Genomic DNA, 20,910 nt, shown 5'->3' with positions numbered 1-20,910 from the left:
TTCCTTGACAGATACTCTGGATATAACTAAATAGTAGTTGACCCCATGGATCAAGAGAAGACCTCCTTTACCTGCCCTTTTGGAGTCTTTGCTTACAGGAGAATGCCATTCGGACTGTGTAATGCCCCAGCTACCTTTCAGAGATGCATGCTATCAATCTTCTCGGACATGGTAGAAAAATTTATTGAAGTCTTAATGGATTATTTTTCTGTCTTTGGTGATTCTTTCAATACTTGCTTGCACCATCTTACCGTAGTCTTGAAGAGGTGCCAAGAAACCAATTTGGTTTTAAACTGGGAGAAATGCCATTTCATGGTACCTGAAGGCATTGTTCTTAGTGACAAAATTTCAAGAGAGGGTATAGAGGTTGACAAGGCAAAAGTAAAAATTATAGAAAAACTTCCTTTACCAATGGTGCACGAATTGTGAATCACACTTTTCACACTCGTACCACTAACCAGCAAGTGCACTGGGTCGTCCAAGTAATACCTTACGTGAGTAAGGGTCGAATCCCACGGAGATTGTTGGTTTGAAGCAATCTATGGTTATCTTGCAATTCTTAGTCAGGAAGTCAATTATATTTATCAGTTGAGTTGCGAATAAACAAGAGAGCATGGATTAAAGGTTACTTGTTATGCAGTAATGGATAATATGTTGGAGTTTTGGAGATGCTTTGTCTTCAGAATCTCTGCTTTCCTCTGTCTTTTGATTCATGCACGCACGTCCTCCTATGGCAAGCTGTGTGTAGGTGGATCACCGTTGTCAATGGCTACCATCCATCCTTCCAGTGAAAAGGGTCCAGGTGCGCTGTCATCGCACGGCTAATCATCTGCAGGTTCTCAGTCGTACCGGAATAGGATTTACTATCCTTTTGCGTCTGTCACTACGCCCAGCACTCGCGAGTTTGAAGTTCATCACAGCCATCCAATCCCAGAATCCTACTCGGAATACCACAGACAAGGTTTAGACTTTCCGGATTCTCATGAATGCCGCCATCAATCTAGCTTATACCACGGAGATTCTGATTAGGGAATCTAAGAGATATTCATTCAATCTGATGTAGAACGGAAGTGATTGTCAGACACACGTTCATGGATTGAGGAAGGTGATGAGTGTCACTAATCATCACCTTCTCCATAGTTAGGCGCGAATGGATATCTTAGATAGGAACACGCATGTTTGAATGAAAAACAGAAATACTTGCATTAATTCATCGAGACACGGCAGAGCTCCTCACCCCCAACGATGGAGTTTAGAGACTCATGCCGTTAAAGAGTATAAAGTTTTGATCTAAAAATTGTCATGAGATGCAAAATAAATCTCTAAAAGTTGTTTAAATACTAAACTAGTAACCTAGGTTTACAGAAAATGAGTAAACTATAACAGATAATGCAGAAATCCACTTCTAGGGCCAACTTGGTGTGTGTTGGGGCTGAGACTAAAGCTTCTCACGTGCCTGGGGCTGTTTTGGGCGTTCAACGCCAGCTTTGGATCCTTTTCTGTTGTTGAACTCCAACTTGCAACTTCTTTCTGGCGCTGGACGCCAGAATTGGGCAGAGAACTGGTGTTGAACGCCAGTTTACATCATCTATCCTTGAGCAAAGTATGGACTATTATATGTTTCTGGAAAGCCCTGGATGTCTACTTTCCAACGCAATTGGAATCACGCCATTTGGAGTCCTGGAGCTCCAGAAATTCCATTTTGAGTGCAGGGAGGTCAGAATTCAACAACATCAGCAGTCCTTTTTCAGCCTGAATCAGGTTTTTGCTCAGCTCCCTCAATTTCAGCCAGAAAATACCTGAAATTACAGAAAAACACACAAACTCATAGTAGAGTCCAGAAATGTGGATTTTGCCTAGAAACTAATGAAAATAAACTAAAAACCAACCAAAACATACTAAAATCTATATGAAATTAACCCCAAAAAGCGTATAAAATATCCGCTCATCACAACACCAAACTTGAACTGTTGCTTGTCCTCAAGCAACTAGACAAATAAAATAGAAGACTAATAAGTCAAGAAGCAATAATATCTTAGAGTTTTTGAGTGAAGCTCAGATTCTAATTAGATGAGCGGGACTAGTAGCTTTTTGCTTCCGAACAGTTTTGGCATCTCACTTTATCCATTGAAGCTCAGAGTGATTGGCATCTATAGGAACTTAGAATTCAGATAGTGTTATTGATTCTCCTATTTCATTATGATGATTCTTGAACACAGCTACTTTATGAGTCTTGGCCGTGGCCCTAAGCACTTTGTTTTCCAGTATTACCACCGGATACATAAATGCCACAGACACATAATTGGGTGAACCCTTTTAGATTGTGACTCAGCTTTGCTAAAGTCCCCAATTAGAGGTGTCCAGGGTTCTTAAGCACACTCTTCTTTTTGCTTTGGACCTTGACTTTAACCGCTCAGTCTCAAGTTTTCACTTGACACCTTCATGCCACAAACACATGGCTAGGGACAGCTTGGTTTAGCCGCTTAGGCCAGGATTTTATTCCTTTAGGCCCTCCTATCCACTAATGCTCAAAGCCTTGGGATCCTTTCTATTACCCTTGCCTTTTGGTTTCAAGAGCTTTGACTTTTTCTGCTTGCTTTCTCTTTCTCTCTCTTTTTTTTTTCTGCAAGCTTTGTTCTTTGCTGCTTTTTCTTGCTTCAAGAATCATTTTTATGATTTTTCAAATTATCAATAACATGTCTCATGTTCATCATTCTTTCAAGAGCCAACATATTTAACAGTCTTAAACAACAAATTCAAAAGACATATGCACTATTCAAGCATTCATTCAGAAGACAGAAAGCATTGCCACCACATGTTACTAATTAGAATTTTTCTTATTAAAAACTCAAATTTTATTGCCTCTTATTCAAAAGATCTACTATTTTATTCATGTTTGCTGATGATGAGAAAAATAGACTATAACTTAATTGGAGGTAAAATCAAAATAGACACTAATTACTACTATATGACTCCTAAGGTAAACTCTTATAACGACAACTATCACAGAGTTAAAGCAGAAATTGGAATTTAACAACCTTTGTTCTGGGAAGTGGATGTTCCTCGGATCTGTGGGGTGCTTGGTCCTTCAAGAGATAACTTCTGGCGCTTCAATTCCCTCAAGTCACGCCCTTGCTCTTCCTGTTCTTTAATCAAATAGCAAAGAATTTGACTTTGTTCCTTCTGTTCCTTTATTATTTGTTCCATAGCTTCTTGCATCTTGGTAACTGATGTTTCAAGATACTCCCAATATTCAGATTGAGGGATTTCTGGGAGAAATTCCTGTGTTTTCTTCTTGATGGGGTCATCTTGTGCTTGTTGTTTTTCCATTGATGCTTTGGTGATTGGTTTCTCAATTGAGATATACTCAGTTATTCCCATCCTTACTCCAGCGTCCTTGCAGAGCAGAGAAATCAAGCTTGGGTAAGCCAACCTGGCCTCTTTAGAATTTTTATTAGCAATTTTGTAGAATTCAGTTGAAATCAGTTGATGAACTTCCACTTCTTTTCCCATCATGATGCAATGGATCATCACTGCTCTTTTAACAGTGACTTCAAAATGGTTGCTGGTAGGCAGCAGAGAATGCCCAATGAAGTCCAGCCATCCTCTGCGACTGGTTTGAGATCTTCTCTTTTGAGTTGATTTGGGACACCCTTCGTGCTGGTGGTCCACCTGGCTCCAAGGATACATATATCCTCTAGAATCTTATCCAGGCCCTTGTCTGTTCTCATCATTCTCCTGTTGAAAGAGTCTGGATCATCTTTCAGCTGAGGTAGCTTTAAGATCTCCCTGATCTTGTCAGGGTTAGTATGAACAATCTTTCCTCTAACCACGGTCCGATATTCATAGAAAGCAGTTCCAGATAGTTTTTGCTTGTCTGTCTGCCACATGTTAGCATAGAACTCCTGGACCATATTCCTTCCCACTTTCGTCTCAGGATTAGCTAGGACCTCCCAGTTCCTGATTTGAATTTACTCCTGGATCTCCGGATATTCGTCTTCTTTCAGATCGAATCTAACTTCCGGGATCACTGATCTTAGACCCATTATTTTGTAATAATGGTCTGAATGTTCTTTAGATAAGAACTTCCCTTGATTCCAAAGTGGTTTTGGAATGCTCTCTTTCTTGCCTCTTGAAGTGGGTTGTTTTCCCTTAGGAGCCATGATCTTAGTGATCACGGATAAACACACCAAACTTAGAGGTTTGCTTGTCCTCAAGCAAAAGAAAAGAAAGGAGAGGGATAGAAGGAGAGCTAGGTGCAATTGATAATGGAGGGGGGAGGCCAAACCCATATTTAAAGGGAGGGGGTGGGTTCGAAAATTTAGAAAAGATATGATAAAAAAGATTGATTTGGAAAAGATAAGATAGAAGATATGATAAGAGAGGATAAAGTTTAAAATTGAAAAGATATGAAAAATTTTTGAAAAAGATAAATCTAGATTTTGAAAAAGATAATGTGGAGATTTGAAAAAGATATTGATGAGTTGAAAAGATTTTTGGAAAAGAGTTGAATTGGATTGAAAAAGAGGATTTGTGCTTATGGATTAAAATACATTTGATATTTTTAAAGTAGGATTTTTAGAAATTAAGGATTTTAGAAATCAGGGTTCTTAACATGTGTATGATAGAAATCATGATTTGAAACATGAAAATTAAAATTAGAATGAAAAATATGAAGAAGAAACGAATTTACCTCCTTCCCATCATCCTGGCGTTTGAACGCCCAAACGCTGCCTGTTTTGGGCGTTCAACGCCCAAATGCTACTCTCTTGGGCGTTCAACGCCCAATTGTTGCCCTTTTCTGGCATTGAACGCCAGATAGCTATCCTTACTGGCGTTCAGCGCCCACTGGATGCCTCTTTTGGGCGCTGAACGCCCAAAACAGGCTCTTACTGGCGTTTTCTTGCCAGTGAGCTCTTTTTCTCTGTTTTGTGTGCAGATTCCTTCTGTAATCCTGTGAACTTATGCAATTGATTTTTTTACCTTGTTATTAATGAACTTTATATAAACAAATAAAAATAAAAATAGGGCAAAATGCTTTAGAGGATTGATGCCCCATGGCTGGGTTGCCTCCCAGCAAGTGCTTCTTTATTGTCTTTAGCTGGACCTTGCTGAGCCTTTAATCTAGCTTCAGCCTTGAGCACTCTTGCTCAACGTTGCCTTCAAGATAGTGCTTGATTCTCTGTCCATTGACAATGAACTTCTTATCAGAATCAATATCTTGAAGCTCCACATAACCATATGGTGATACACTTGTAATCACATATGGTCCCCTCCACCGGGATTTCAGTTTCCCGGGGAATAGCCTGAGTCTAGAGTTAAACAGCAGAACCTTCTGTCCTGGTTCAAAGATTCTAGATGACAGCTTTCTATCATGCCACTTTTTTTATTTCTCTTTATAAAGTTTGGCATTTTCGAAAGCAGTGAATCTGAATTCCTCTAGCTCATTTAGCTGGAGCAATCTTTTTTCTCCTGCTAATTTGGCATCAAAGTTTAGGAATTTGGTTTCCCAGTAGGCTTTATGTTCCAGTTCCACGGGCAGGTGACATGCCTTACCATACACAAGTTGGTATGGAGAGGTCCCTATAGGGGTCTTGAATGCTGTTTTGTAAGCCCACAGAGCATCATCCAAGCTCCGTGCCCAATCCTTTATATGGGTACTTACTGTCCGTTCTAGGTTTCTCTTTAATTCTCTGTTGGAGACTTCAGCTTGCCCATTAGTTTGTGGATGATATGGAGTAGCTACCTTATGGGGAATCCCATACTGAACCATGGCAGAGTAAAGCTGTTTGTTGCAGAAGTGAGTGCCCCCATCACTGATCAGTACTCTAGGGACACCAAACCTACTAAAGATATGTTTCTGGAGTAACTTCAGCACTGTTTTAGTATCATTGGTGGGTGTGGCAATGGCCTCAACCCATTTTGATACATAGTCAACTGCCACCAGAATATAAGTGTTTGAGAATGATGGTGGGAAAGGTCCCATGAAGTCAATTCCCCATACGTCAAACAACTCAATCTCCAAGATTCCTTGTTGAGGCATGGCATAACCATGGGGCAGATTACCAGCTCTTTGGCAACTGTCACAGTTACGTACAAACTCTCGGGAATCTCTATAGAGTGTGGGCCAATAGAAGCCACATTGGAGGACCTTGGTGGCTGTTCGCTCACCCCCGAAATGGCCTCCATATTGAGATCCATGGCAATGCCATAGGATCCTCTGCGCTTCTTCTCTAGGAACACACCTACAGATTATTCCGTCTGCACATCTCTTAAAGAGATAGGGTTCATCCCACAAGTAGTACTTTGCATCAGTGATTAATTTTTTCTTTTGTTGCCTGTTGTACTCCTTGGGTATGAACCTTGCAGCTTTATAGTTTGCAATATCGGCAAACCATGGTGTTTCCTGGATGGCAAATAAATGCTCATCCGGAAAAGTCTCAGAGATCTCAAGAGAGGGGAGGGACGTCCCTTCTACTGGCTCTATCCAGGACAGATGATCAGCCACTTGGCTCTCTATCCCTTTTCTGTCTCTTATTTCTATATCAAACTCTTGCAGAAGCAACACCCATCTGATGAGCCTGGGTTTTGAATCCTGCTTTGTGAGTAGATATTTAAGAGCAGCATGGTCAGTATACACAATCACTTTTGATCCTACTAAGTATGATCTGAACTTGTCAATGGCATAAACCACTACAAGTAATTCTTTTTCTGTGGTTGTGTAATTTTTCTGGGCATCATTTAAAACGCGACTAGCATAATAAATGACATGCAGAAGCTTGTCATGCCTCTGTCCCAATACTGCACCACTGGCGTGATCACTGGCATCACACATTAGCTCAAATGGTAATGTCCAGTCTGGTGCAGAAATAACTGGTACTGTGACCAGCTTAGCTTTCAGCATTTCAAATGCCTGCAGACACTCTGTGTCAAACACAAATGGCGTGTCAGCAGCTAGCAGATTGCTTAGAGGTTTTGCAATTTTTGAAAAATCCTTTATAAACCTCCTATAGAATCCTGCATGCCCCAGAAAGCTTCTGATTGCCTTAACATTGGCAGGTGGTGGTAATTTTTCAATTACCTCTATTTTTGCTTGATCCACCTCTATTCCCTTGTTTGAGATTTTATGCCCAAGGACAATCCCTTCAGTCACCATGAAGTGACATTTTTCCCAGTTTAAGACTAGGTTGGTCTCTTGGCATCTCTTCAGGACAAGTTTCAGGTGATCAAGACAGGAGTTGAATGAGTCTCCATATACTGAGAAGTCATCCATGAAGACTTCCAGAAATTTTTCCACCATATCAGAGAAAATAGAGAGCATGCATCTCTGGAAGGTTGTAGGCGCATTACACAGCCCAAATGGCATCCTTCTATAAGCAAACACTCCAGATGGACATGTGAATGCTGTTTTCTCTTGATCCTGGGGATCTACTGCAATCTAGTTATAGCCTGAGTAGCCATCCAAAAAGCAGTAATAATCATGACCTGCCAGTCTTTCTAGCATCTGGTCTATGAATGGTAAAGGAAAATGATCCTTTCTGGTGGCTGTATTGAGCCTTCTGTAGTCAATACACATGCGCCACCCTATAACTGTTCTTGTAGGAACCAGTTCATTTTTTTCATTATGAATCACTGCCATGCCTCCCTTTTTTGGGACGACTTGGACAGGGCTCACCTAGGGGCTATCAGAAATAGGATAAATAATCCCAGCCTCTAGTAATTTGGTGACCTCTTTCTGCACCACTTCCTTGATGGCTGGATTTAGCCGCCTCTGTGGTTGAACCACTGGTTTAGCATTATCTTCCAATAAGATTTTGTGCATGCATCTAGCTGGGCTTATGCCCTTAAGGTCACCTATGGACCACCCAAGAGCTGTTTTGTGTGTCCTTAGCACTTGAATAAGTGCTTCCTCTTCCTGTGGATTTAAAGCAGAGCTTATGATCATTGGAAAAGTGTCACCTTCTCCCAGAAATACATATTTCAGGGATGGTGGTAATGGTTTGAGCTCGGGTTTAGGAGGTTTTTCCTCTTCCAGAGGAAATTTCAGAGGCTCTTTCATCTCCTCTGAATCCTCCAAATCAGGCTGAACATCTTTAAAGATGTCTTCCAACTCTGATTCGAGACTCTTAGCCATGTTGATCTCTTCTACCAAAGTGTCAATAAGATCAACTTTCATGCAGTCTTTTGATGTGTCTGGATGCTGCATGGCTTTGACAGCATTCAACTTAAACTCATCATCATTGACTCTCAGGGTTATTTCCCCTTGTTGGACATCAATGAGGGTTCGTCCCGTTGCTAGGAAGGGTCTTCCTAGAATGAGAGTAGCACTCTTGTGCTCCTCCATTTCCAGCACTACAAAGTCAGTGGGAAAGGCGAATGGCCCAACTCTGACAATCATGTCTTCAATCACGCCTGATGGGTATTTAATGGAGCCATCAGCAAGTTGGAGACATATCCGGGTTGGTTTAACTTCTTCAGTTAAGCCAAGCTTTCTGATAGTGGATGCAGGTATTAGGTTGATGCTTGCCCCAAGATCGCATAAAGCTGTCTTGGTGCAATTACCTTCTAATATGCATGGTATCAGAAAACTCCCAGGGTCTTTAAGCTTTTCAGGAAAGCTTTTTAGAATGACTGCACTGCATTCTTCAGTGAGGAGAACTCTTTCTGTTTCTCTCCAATCCTTTTTATGACTCAGGATCTCTTTCATGAACTTGGCATAAGAAGGTATTTGCTCAAGTGCCTCTGCAAATAGAATCTTTATTTCAAGAGTCCTGATATAATCTGCAAAGCGAGCAAATTGCTTATCCTGCTCCTCTTTCCGGAGTTTTTGAGGATAAGGTATCTTGGCTTTATATTCCTCAACCTTAGTTGCTGTAGGTTTATTGCCTACAAAAGTGGTTGATGAAGCCTTTTTAGAGGGGTTGTCATCAGCACTTGTGTGTGTCTGATCCCTCACTGGCAATTGAGTGCCAGAGTTAGAAGCTGGAGTGATGTTAGACGCCAATTCTTTGTCTGTTCCTGGCGTCTGAACGCCAGAACTGTACCTATTTTGGGCGTTAAATGCCAGATCCTGCCCATTTTGGGCGTTCAACGTCAGATCCTTGCTTGTTTCTAGCGTTGAACGCCAGTCCTTGCTTGTTACTGGCGTTGAACGCCAGTCTTGGGCATGGTCTGGGCGTTCAGCGCCAGCCTTCCACCAGATTGCTGGCGTTTTAACGCTAGAATTACTTTTCCCTGGGTTCTTGCTGTCCTCAGGTGAATTTTGGGTGGTTTGCTCATTCTTTGGCTCTTTGCTGCCTTGAGGTGGGGTATTTAATGTTTTCCCACTTCTTAATTGAACTGCTTGGCATTCTTCTGTTATTTGTCTTGACAGCTGCTGCTTTGTTTGCTTCAATTGTTCTTCCATATTTATATTAGCCATCCTTGTCTCTTGTAGTTTATCATTGAATTCGGCTAACTGCTTTGTTAGAAAGTCCAATTGCTGATTGAATTCAGCAGCTTGTTGTACAGGGCTGAGTTCAGCAGTTACTGTTTTCACCTCTTCTTTCATGGAAGGGTCACTGCTTAGGTACAGATGTTGATTCCTGGCAACTGTATCAATGAGCTCTTGAGCCTCTTCAATTGTCTTTCTCATGTGGATAGATCCACCAGCTGAGTAATCTAGAGACATCTGAGCTCCTTCTACAAGCCCATAATAGAAGATGTCTAACTGAACCCACTCTGAAAACATTTCAGAGGGGCATTTTCGTTGCATCTCTCTGTATCTCTCCCAGGCATCATAAAGAGATTCCTTATCTCCTTGTTTAAAGCCTTGGATGTCCAGCCTTAGCTGTGTCATCCGTTTTGGGGGAAAGTATTGATTCAGGAATTTTTTTGTCAGCTGTTTCCATGTCCTTATGCTGGCCTTAGGTTGGTTATTTAACCACCTCTTAGCTTGATCTTTTACAGCAAATGGAAACAGTAATAGTCTGTAGACATCCTGATCTATTTCCTTATCATGTACTGTGTCAGCAATTTGTAAAAATTGTGCCAGAAACTCTGTAGGTTCTTCCTGTGGAAGACCGGAATACTGACAACTTTGCTGCACCATGATAATGAGCTGAGGATTCAACTCAAAGCTACTGACTCCAATGGAGGGTATGCAGATACTACTCCCATATGAAGCAGTAGAGGGGTTAGCATATGACCCCAGAGTCCTCCTGGACTGTTCATTTCCACTTAGATCCATAATGGAGAAAGAGAGATGATATCAAATAAAAAATTTATTTTTATTTATTTATTTATTTATTTAATTCGAAAATGAAATAAATTAAAATAAAATAAACAAAAATGGTTGAAGATTTTCGAAAAAATAAGGAAAGAGAAAGTGGTTAGGAAGTTTTAAAAAGGATATGATAATTTTTTGAAAAAGGTTTTAAATTTTAAAAAAAAATCTGAATTTTTAAAGGTAAATTTCGAAAATTTGCTTTAAAATAGAGAGAAAAGATATTTTTGAATTTAAAGAGGAGAGAGAAAAACAATAAGATGGCACAAGATTTAGGATTTTTAGATCTGATGCTCCTTGTTTTTGAAAATTTTGGAGGGAAAACACCAAGGAACACCAAACTTAAAATTTTTAGAAAACTAAACTAAAATTTTCGAAAACCAAAAGGGAAATCAACAAGAAAACACCAAACTTAAAGTTTGGCACAAAATTTAATAGAGAAATTATTATTTTTGAAAAAGATTTTTAAAAAGAGTATACCAAACTGCCACGGACTTAGACCAACGCTCTAGCCAATTGGGCAGTAAATGTAACACTTGTTTTGAAGAAGTATAAAATTTTAACCAAGAACAATAATAAGAGACTCTAGACCAAAAAGAAAAATTTTCCTAATCTAAGCAACAAAATAAACCGTCAGTTGTTCAAACACGAACAATCCCCGGCAACGGCGCCAAAAACTTGGTGCACGAATTGTGAATCACACTTTTCACACTCGTACCACTAACCAGCAAGTGCACTGGGTCGTCCAAGTAATACCTTACGTGAGTAAGGGTCGAATCCCATGGAGATTGTTGGTTTGAAGCAATCTATGGTTATCTTGCAATTCTTAGTCAGGAAGTCAATTATATTTATCAGTTGAGTTGCGAATAAACAAGAGAGCATGGATTAAAGGTTACTTGTTATGCAGTAATGGATAATATGTTGGAGTTTTGGAGATGCTTTGTCTTCAGAATCTCTACTTTCCTCTGTCTTCTGGTTCATGCACGCACGTCCTCCTATGGCAAGCTATGTGTAGGTGCATCACCGTTGTCAATGGCTACCATCCATCCTTCTAGTGAAAAGGGTCCAGGTGCGCTGTCACCGCACGGCTAATCATCTGCAGGTTCTCAGTCGTACCGGAATAGGATTTACTATCCCTTTACGTCTATCACTACGCCCAGCACTCGCGAGTTTGAAGTTTGTCACAGCTATCCAATCCCAGAATCCTACTCGGAATACCATAGACAAGGTTTAGACTTTCTGGATTCTCATGAATGCTGCCATCAATCTAGCTTATACCACGGAGATTCTGATTAGGGAATCTAAGAGATATTCATTCAATCTGATGTAGAACGGAAGTGATTGTCAGACACACGTTCATGGATTGAGGAAGGTGATGAGTGTCACTGATCATCACCTTCTCCATAGTTAGGCGCGAATGGATATCTTAGATAGGAACACGCATGTTTGAATGGAAAACAGAAATACTTGCATTAATTCATCGAGACACAGCAGAGCTCCTCACCCCCAACAATGGAGTTTAGAGACTCATGCCGTTAAAGAGTATAAAGTTTTGATCTAAAAATTATCATGAGATGCAAAATAAATCTCTAAAAGTTGTTTAAATACTAAACTAGTAACCTAGGTTTACAGAAAATGAGTAAACTATAACAGATAATGCAGAAATCCACTTCTAGGGCCCACTTGGTGTGTGTTGGGGCTGAGACTAAAGCTTCTCACGTGCCTGGGGCTGTTTTGGGCGTTCAACGCCAGCTTTGGATCCTTTTCTGTTGTTGAACTCCAACTTGCAACTTCTTTCTGGCGCTGGACGCCAGAATTGGGCAGAGAACTGGCGTTGAACGCCAGTTTACATCATCTATCCTTGAGCAAAGTATGGACTATTATATGTTTCTGGAAAGCCCTGGATGTCTACTTTCCAACGCAATTAGAATCACTCCATTTGGAGTCCTGTAGCTCCAGAAAAGCCATTTTGAGTGCAGGGAGGTCAGAATCCAACAGCATCAGCAGTCCTTTTTCAGCCTGAATCAGGTTTTTGCTCAGCTCCCTCAATTTCAGCCAGAAAATACCTAAAATTATAGAAAAACACACAAACTCATAGTAGAGTCCAGAAATGTGGATTTTGCCTAGAAACTAATGAAAATAAACTAAAAACCAACTAAAACATACTAAAATCTATATGAAATTAACCCCAAAAAGCGTATAAAATATCCGCTCATCAACCAACTAGTGTGAAAGCTGTTAGAAGCTTCTTAGGGCATGCAGGATTCTATAGAAGATTCATCAAAGATTTTTCCAAAATAGCAAAGCCACTAAGCAATCTGCTGGTGGTAAACAATCCTTTCCTCTTTGATGATGAATGTAAACATGCCTTTGAAACTTTAAAAGCTAAGCTCACCACAGCACCAATCATCACACCCCCAAGTTGGGGATTGCCTTTTGAACTCGTGTGTGATGCAAGTGACCTTGCAATTGGTGCTGTGTTGGGGCAGAGGAAGGAAAAGAAGCTTCATGTTATCTACTATGCAAGTAAGGTATTGAATGAAACTCAAAGAAATTACACTACAACAGAGAAAGAGTTACTAGCTGTGGTATATGCTTTTGATAAGTTTAGACAATACTTGATTGGATCTAAAGTTCTGGTATATACTGACCATGCTGCTCTTAAGTATCTTATGTCAAAACAGGATGCCAAACCAAGGTTAATCAGATGGGTACTACTCCTACAAGAGTTTGACATTGAGATAAAAGGTAGAGAGGGTAGTGAAAATCAAGTTGCTGACCATCTATCAAGGGTGCCACAAAATGCATGTTGAGACAATCTTCAATCAATAAATGAAGAATTTCCAGATGAGCATCTCTTGCAAATTCAACATATCCCTTGGTTCGCAGACATGGCCAACTACAAGGCAGGAAGGATCATCCCACAAGAATACACAAAACAACAAGTCAAGAAGTTGTTACATGAGGCCAAGTTCTTTTTCTGGGATGAGCCATTTCTATTCAAAAGATGCCCAGATGGAATGATAAGAAGGTGTGTACTGGAGGTTGAGATGAAGGACATACTATGGCATTGTCACAACTCAAGCTATGGTGGCCATTTTGGAGGTGAAAGAACTGCTGCAAAGGTGCTTCAAAGTGGCTTCTACTGGCCTTCCATCTTCAAGGATGCTAGAGACTTTGTGAGCCATTGCAATGAATGTCAAAGAACAGGAGGTTTGACAAAGAAAAATGAGATGCCTCAGAAGTTCATTTTGGAAGTGGAGCTCTTTGATTTATGGGGAATAGACTTCATGGGACCCTTTCCTCCATCCTACACATTCAAATACATTTTGGTGGCAGTGGAGTATGTTTCAAAATGGGTAGAAGCAATAGCCACCACTACATGTGATACCAATGTGGTGTTGCAATTCCTAAAGAGAAACATCTTCACAATATTTGGAGTGCCCAAGGGACTTATAAGTGATGGAGGAAGCCACTTCTGTAACAAGCAATTAAATTTTCTACTCCACAAATATGGAGTTACTCACAAAGTGGCCACACCTTATCACCCACAGACAAATGGGCAAGCTGAACTTGCTAACAGAGAGCTAAAGAGGATCCTGGAGAAAACTGTGGGAGCAACAAGAAAGGATTGGGTTCGGAAGATGGATGATGCACTTTGGGCATACAGAACAGTATTCAAAACGCCCATAGAAGAATCTCCATTTCAGCTGGTGTATGGGAAGGCATGCCATCTCCCTGTGGAGCTTGAACACAAGGCCTTTTGGGCCACCAAACTTTTGAATTTAGATGCTCAAGCAGCAGGAGAAAAGAGGTTACTACAACTCAATGAATTAGAGGAATTCAGATTGGAGGCATATGAAAATGCCAAAATATACAAAGAAAGAGCAAAAAGGTGGCATGACAAGAGGATCTCCCAAAGAACATTCGAACCAGGCCAAAAAGTGTTGCTATTCAACTCAATACTGAAGATTTTTCCTGGAAAGCTCAGGTCTAGATGGACTGGTCCATACACCATCACCAAAGTATCCCCTCATGGCTATGTGGAATTACTTGATGAAGCTTCAAAACAGACTTTCACAGCTAATGGGCATAGGGTGAAACTTTATCTTGGTGGCCCCTGGAGCAAGGAAGAAAATGTACACTTACTAAAATGAGCAAAAGAGCTGCAATGTCAAGCTAAGGACGATAAACAAGCGCTTCATGGGAGGCAACTCATGCACATGAGTCTTTTATTTTCATGCTTTAGTGATAATAAAGAGTGAACTAGCATATAGTGTATGCAAGGAACTAAGTTTGGTGTGGCCAATCTTGAAATAATTGCAAAAGTTTCTTTTTACAACACTTAGTCACAAACTAAGTTTGGTGTCCATACATACACGAAAATGCTAGACCATGGAGCAACAGTGTAGTTATTTCTTTTAGTGATATGAAAGCAATCAAAAAAAAAAAATTATGCGTCCACATACAAGAAATTCTAACACCTTTGTATTCTTGCTGCAGGAAAGTGAAAGAAAGAAGTGATGGGAGAATCTTGAAGGAAGGATCACGGACACACACAAAAGAAAGGAGAAGTCACATGCACCTTGGGTTTTGTACATCCATATACCTTGGATTGTGTGCATTGAGGAAAACACCTTAGCATGCATTAGGCAAAGAAGATTCATTTTCCCCATGCCTTGACCGAACCTTCAAAACCATTCCCCTATCATAAATATCACTTTAACCACTCCAACCACAATCATCAAACCTCACTTTATCCTTACTTATATACCATTCTCCATCACCCCATTTCATCAATTCACCTCAGCCGAAATCACACTCAACTTTCAAATCATCCTTGCTCTGTAGACTTTAGCCTTGATCCTATGTTTTGCTCAGCAAAATTTAGAGTGCACCATTTCCCCTAGCCTACCCGAACCACCCCCTTCTTCATTCCCTCTCACAATCACTTTCAAGCTTGTATTCCTTATCTTGTCACCATATCCATCTACACCCCCTTCATAAACATTTTCTTTATGCTTGAGGACAAGCATTCTTCTAAGTTTGGTGTTGGAAGATTTGACCCTTGTGCAATTCAATTTCAATGGCCTCATCATCAAGAGCTAGGAAGGACAAGCAACCCGTAGAAGGTGGAGAACAAAACACTTTTGATCGAAGAAGATTCAAATCCAAACACAATGAGTGCATCTTTAGTTGGATGTCAGACAAAGACGTTGTCCCGGAGTTACCTTTCAAGCTAAGAAAGGAGGAATACTCTGAGATACAAAAAATAATTAGGAAGAGGGGATGCGAGCTTCTCTGTAACCAACCTCAAGAAGTGAGCATGGTTCTCATCCATGAGTTTTACACTAATGTGATAAGAGAATTTGATGATGAAGAGCCATACATGAGCTATGTAAGAGGGGTGACTGTTGACTTTAGTCCAAACGCCATCAACAGGGTGCTAAATGTAACGTCCCGTCCAGCAAAATACCTTGCTTAAGTCAGGGTATTTCCACTAGAAAGAACATTATGTAACCTTCTCTAGTATTAACTACTTAATTATCGAGCCTTTGTATCGAGTTTGCGTTTCAGTTTTAAGAAAATGCCAGAAAATTTTGTTTTTTTTTTTATTCATTAAAGTCATAATTCAAACATTCACAAATAATAATAATCACATAAATATTATTGATAATAATTCTTATACAAAAGAGACCAAATAAAACTCAAATACAATATACTAAACCTACCCCTCTATGTAAAATAAAATCTCAAAGGACAAGAGCGAGGGAATTCTATGAAAGCAATTAAAACCATAAAGAAAGCCTACTGATCGCTCGCAGCTTCAAATTGCGTCTTCAAACCTATCGCTGAAAGGGTGGAAAATTTGGGGGTGAGAACCAAACCACATGTTCTCAATAGAGGTCGAGAATGCCGAGAAAGTAAAGAATAAAGCGCAAATAGTTAATTGCATTCATAGACATCTAAAAGGAAACTAACTTTCTTTAAAAGCATTAGTTAATTACTCAATATCCTAAATCCATATTTTTCTTGTAAAACTTTTAAAAGTTCCCTAGACTGTATGAATGACCAACCTGTCCCAGTCATAGGTTCATTAAGTCTATGCTGAACCAGTTTGATTTTTCATACCTTACTAGACCATAACATAAAAGAAGTTACCTACGCGGTATAAATGATCATCCTGCTCCAAGCATAGGTTCATTAAGTCTATGCTGAACCAGTCAGATACTTTATACAGAAATAGACTTCCAACACAAACCAGTCATGGCCTCAGGCCCAAGCAATTCAACCAACACCCAACTCACCACAATCCAGCCAATCAATTTCAAACACAAGTAATGAGGTTCAAACACAATCAAGAGCAATTATATCAAATATAGCAATTAACAGTTAACAGAATTATTCATTTAGGCAAACCAATTACAATATGCACACCCAAAAAATGTCACATAGATGCATATGATGAATGTCTAGTCCTAGTACAGGCCATGAACTCATGTGTCGGTTAGCACCTGCATTCCCGACATTTATCCGGTCACGAGTTCACGATTTCCTGGATACGATTTTCTGTTCAAATAAATGCACATATAATTATTAGTAGCTCCATTGAGACAGCCTCTGCTTTCTACTCACAGGAAATATATACTCTTGGGAACGGAAAATTACTCTTGGGTTGCCTCAGGGCAACAGATAAATAAACAAACATCTCTTGGGTTGCATTAAGCAATAAACAAATAATTAATATCTCTTGGGTTGCATTAAGCAACAAATATATATATATATATATATATATATATATATATATATATATCTCTTGGGTTGCAATAAGCAACAAATATATATATAATATCTCTTGGGTTACCGCAAGCAACAAACAAACATCTTTTGGGTTGCTTCAAGCAACAAACAAACAAATAATATCTCTTGGGTTACCTCAAGCAATAGATAATCATACAATAAGTACTTTACTCTTTCCTTTTTCTTTCATAATTGCAAATTCACAAGCGGGACTAGACCCACGCCCTTGCCAACAATCTCATAGATCAAATATTCTTTTCTTAAAAGAATCATTGAAGTTATTATTATTAAATAAGCCTTGAATATTTATTTTGATTAAGTCCTTATATTTTTTATAAAAATTTGGACATAATCTCCTTTAAAAATAGGACTTATCCACCCTTACGGGTTCCTTCTTTCTCAACAATTCATCAGCCTCTTTCAGCATTTGCCACAGCAATATATTCTCAAAAACATTTGATAATAGAAAATCTATTTCGTAAATTCCATATCCAAAATAATTACAAACAAAACTTGGCAGCCTGATTTCCATTTTGTTTTTAAAATATCAAATGAATTTGGAATTGCGCAAACTTTATATCCATGTGACCGTCTCGGATTAAGCTTTCTATTAAATCAAAAATCATAATTTTTCGCTGACTATAGCTTTGGGAATATAAGCAAAACCGTGATTGTTCTGTAGCGTTTTAAAACCAGAAGACAGCAGCACCATACAACATTTGAAATTTCATATAAAATCCAAATTAAATCCAACTACCTTCAACATTAATGTGGTTAAACATAACTCATCCAAATTTCTTTCTCAATTGATTTCAGGGTCATACCATTTTTAATGAAGGAGTTACGTAGCTTGGAAGTTAGGTAATTTTCTGCAGAATTCTGTTTTACAAATCATTGAACACAACCTCTTCCAAGTCCCATAACTCACTTATTAAAACATGGAAAATCCTGAAATTTAAATCACATATACTAAACATACTTAATTTTCACCTCCAATTAATTGCATCTCAATATCTATCCAGGATCAAAAGTTATAAACTCCCAAAGTTACTAATTTAAGAAAACAGAATCTGGCTTTTTCTGCATAATGCATCATCCTTCAAAAATTCATATCTTTAAAACTTCAAGTCCAATTGTTCTGAAATTTTACGGCATTAAAATAATAGGAATAAAATTTTATTTAAAATTTGTTCCATTTCAAAATTCAAATTGCAGAATTTCCAATAGAGGAATCAAGTTGCTGCTGCGTTAAACGTTCTGCAGAAAAACCAGTTTTGACATCCACGATTCAAAAATTCACCATAAATCATAAAATTAATGAAAAAGTCTCAAATTCAGCAGTCCAGTTTCCTATATCTCCAAGCTCAATCCGGACTTGGTCCCACACAATTCCGATAATCACAGAAATAGTTATAGTTTTTCAAAGTTTCCGGCTTCCTTTAAAAATAATGCAGAAAATCAAGTTTTACATTTTAACTTTGAAAAATCATAACTAGTTCTATAATTAATTCAAACTTCTCAAAATTGAGTCCCAACAACAACTTTTATTATACTTTACTCAGCCTTTGCTCTTATATCATTTCGATTATCGTTGAATAACTGATTCACTTCCAAAGTCACCTTTTAATTTCAAAAATCAGTTTTACAGCAATCTATTTAGTATTCAAAATCCAACCCTTCAAAACCCCTCAAAACCAATTCCAAATCAACCACCAACCAAGTTCATTAACATTACAATATACCAAATAACAACTCAACGGCAACAAATCCAACATAACCCATTAAAATTCAGAAATTCTCAACAATTAGTCATCAAGCAATTCCCAATCCACATAATCAATCAATATCACAAATCAACAATTCCAAATCACAATCTCAACCATTCCAATCACAATTTTCAGCCACAATTCAATAATTACATAATCAATCAATTACTCACAGCTATTAAATCTATTTGCCGTTATTCAATAAACCTTGTAGGCATTCTTAAATTTAAATCGTTTTAAACCCCCTACCTCAATGTCGAATTTCATAGAAATCGAAACCGAAGACGGAATTGTGGCGTGATGAGTGGTTGGGCTGCACCCAAAATGCAATAGCTCCTTCATCCCTTATCCGCCAATGTTAGCAACACTCACAACAGCTTTGACAGGGCAGCAGCAACGCGAGTTGGCCACGACAGTGAGCAAAACAATGAATTCATATTGGGTAGAGTAATAATTCTGGAAATTCAGGGGTGGAACAGGGGCTAAATTAAATTGGAACAAGAGTAAGGCTAATAAAATGGCAGTGGAATAAACAAGAACGTCAAGTGGAGGTTCAGAACAAGAATGTCTTACAAGAATTAGAAAGGAATAACAGAACAAGGAAGCACCGGCAGCAGCACGGACGATTATAGCAGCAACGGGGAAGACGGCCTTCTCCTCCACCTTGGTTCATGATTCCGGCAGCGGCAGTGGCAAGGAAAGCCTTCCCACCATGCGTTCTGCTTCGCCTCGCCATTCGCGTTTCTCTCTGGGCGACGCCGACTCCACGTCTCCTTTCTTCAACTCAGACTTGATGGCGGCATAGCAGCGGTTCAGCAACGACGATTCGACGACAACGAGGTTGGCTTCAACAGCGACTATGGAACGGCGATGAGGACGGAGCTTCCTCTCAGTCACTGCTCGCGTCTCCCTCTGGTCCGTGTACTCGACGACAGCGCGCAGTGATGGCTCACGACGGCGGCAGTCTCCTCCCTCCCCGATGACGATCCACTTCTCCCTCTTCTTCTCAGTTCCGTCACCCTCTCCCTCTGCTCTCCATTTCCTTCTTTCTTCCCTTCTGTTTCTCCCCCCCCCCCCCCTAAGCTCCCCGTGCCCTTTCTTTCCTTTTCTGATTGTAGATTTAGGAATTTAGGTTATAAATTAGGAATTTGTGATATTAGGGTTAAAATTAGGATTTTATAAAAGAATATAGATAGATATAAATAGATATTTTGATAAAATTGAAGAGTAGAGTAATTTTAAAATTAAATATACTCTATTAAAAATATATAAGAACATTATTTATCAACATATTGCTAAGTGAAATTAATTATTTTTAATTTAAATTATAAAATAAACATATTAATCACATTTTTATAAAATACAGTTTAAACTCAATACTAATTAATTAAATTAAATGATATAATTTTTTATTATTTTTCTATCACCGAAACTTTAATTTCAATTTACAAAATATCTAATTATAATAAAATTACTTAAACTTAAAGTATTTATAAAAATTCATTTAATCATTCCTAATAAATTAATCTCTAAAAGTTCAAACTAATAAAATAAACCATAATTCATTCATATTAGAAATTACCTAAATTAAATTATATAATACTTTTATTACTAAATTTTATTTCCAAAGCATTTGAAATAACCAATTATAAAAATTACATAAGAATATTAATCAACTTAAACTCCAAATATTAATAAAACTAATTTAATTACTATTAATTAATTAATTTATAAAATAAGATATCAAATTAATAAAATAAATCGTAACTTTTTTTTTCAGGATAATAGTTACTTAAATTAAATTATACAATTCTTTTTTTTTATTTTTCAATTACTAAAATTATACAAAATATTCCATTAATTAGATCACTACAAGAAAAGAGGCCTATGGCCACGCTTTTTTCTTGCCACGCTTCAAAAGCGTGGCCAAAAGTGGTCAATGGCCACGCTTTTATGAGGGTGGCAATAGATTAGAGATTTGGCCATTCTTTTTATTGCCACGCTTCAAAAGCGTGGCGAAAAGCATCAACGGCCACGCTTTTGTATGGGTGGCAATTGGTTAGAGAAATGGCCACGTTT

General features: G+C 38.7%; 1 long non-coding RNA gene across 1 annotated transcript; it reads right to left on the bottom strand.

Annotated features, from left to right (window-relative positions):
* Positions 1-15,852: 15,852 nt before the first annotated feature.
* Positions 15,853-20,001, bottom strand: LOC112722297 (uncharacterized). Its single transcript, XR_003162589.3, has 3 exons — positions 19,405-20,001; positions 19,081-19,287; positions 15,853-16,116 (listed from the first exon to the last, which is right to left on the bottom strand). It is a non-coding gene; the product is annotated as an uncharacterized lncRNA (long non-coding RNA).
* Between the last annotated feature and the right edge of the window lie 909 nt (positions 20,002-20,910).

Source organism: Arachis hypogaea, chromosome 11 (assembly GCF_003086295.3).
Source record: "Arachis hypogaea cultivar Tifrunner chromosome 11, arahy.Tifrunner.gnm2.J5K5, whole genome shotgun sequence".
NCBI classification, from domain to species: Eukaryota; Viridiplantae; Streptophyta; class Magnoliopsida; order Fabales; family Fabaceae; genus Arachis; species Arachis hypogaea.
Note: the sequence above shows the minus strand (reverse complement) of the source record. Positions and strands in the feature narration are given on the sequence as shown.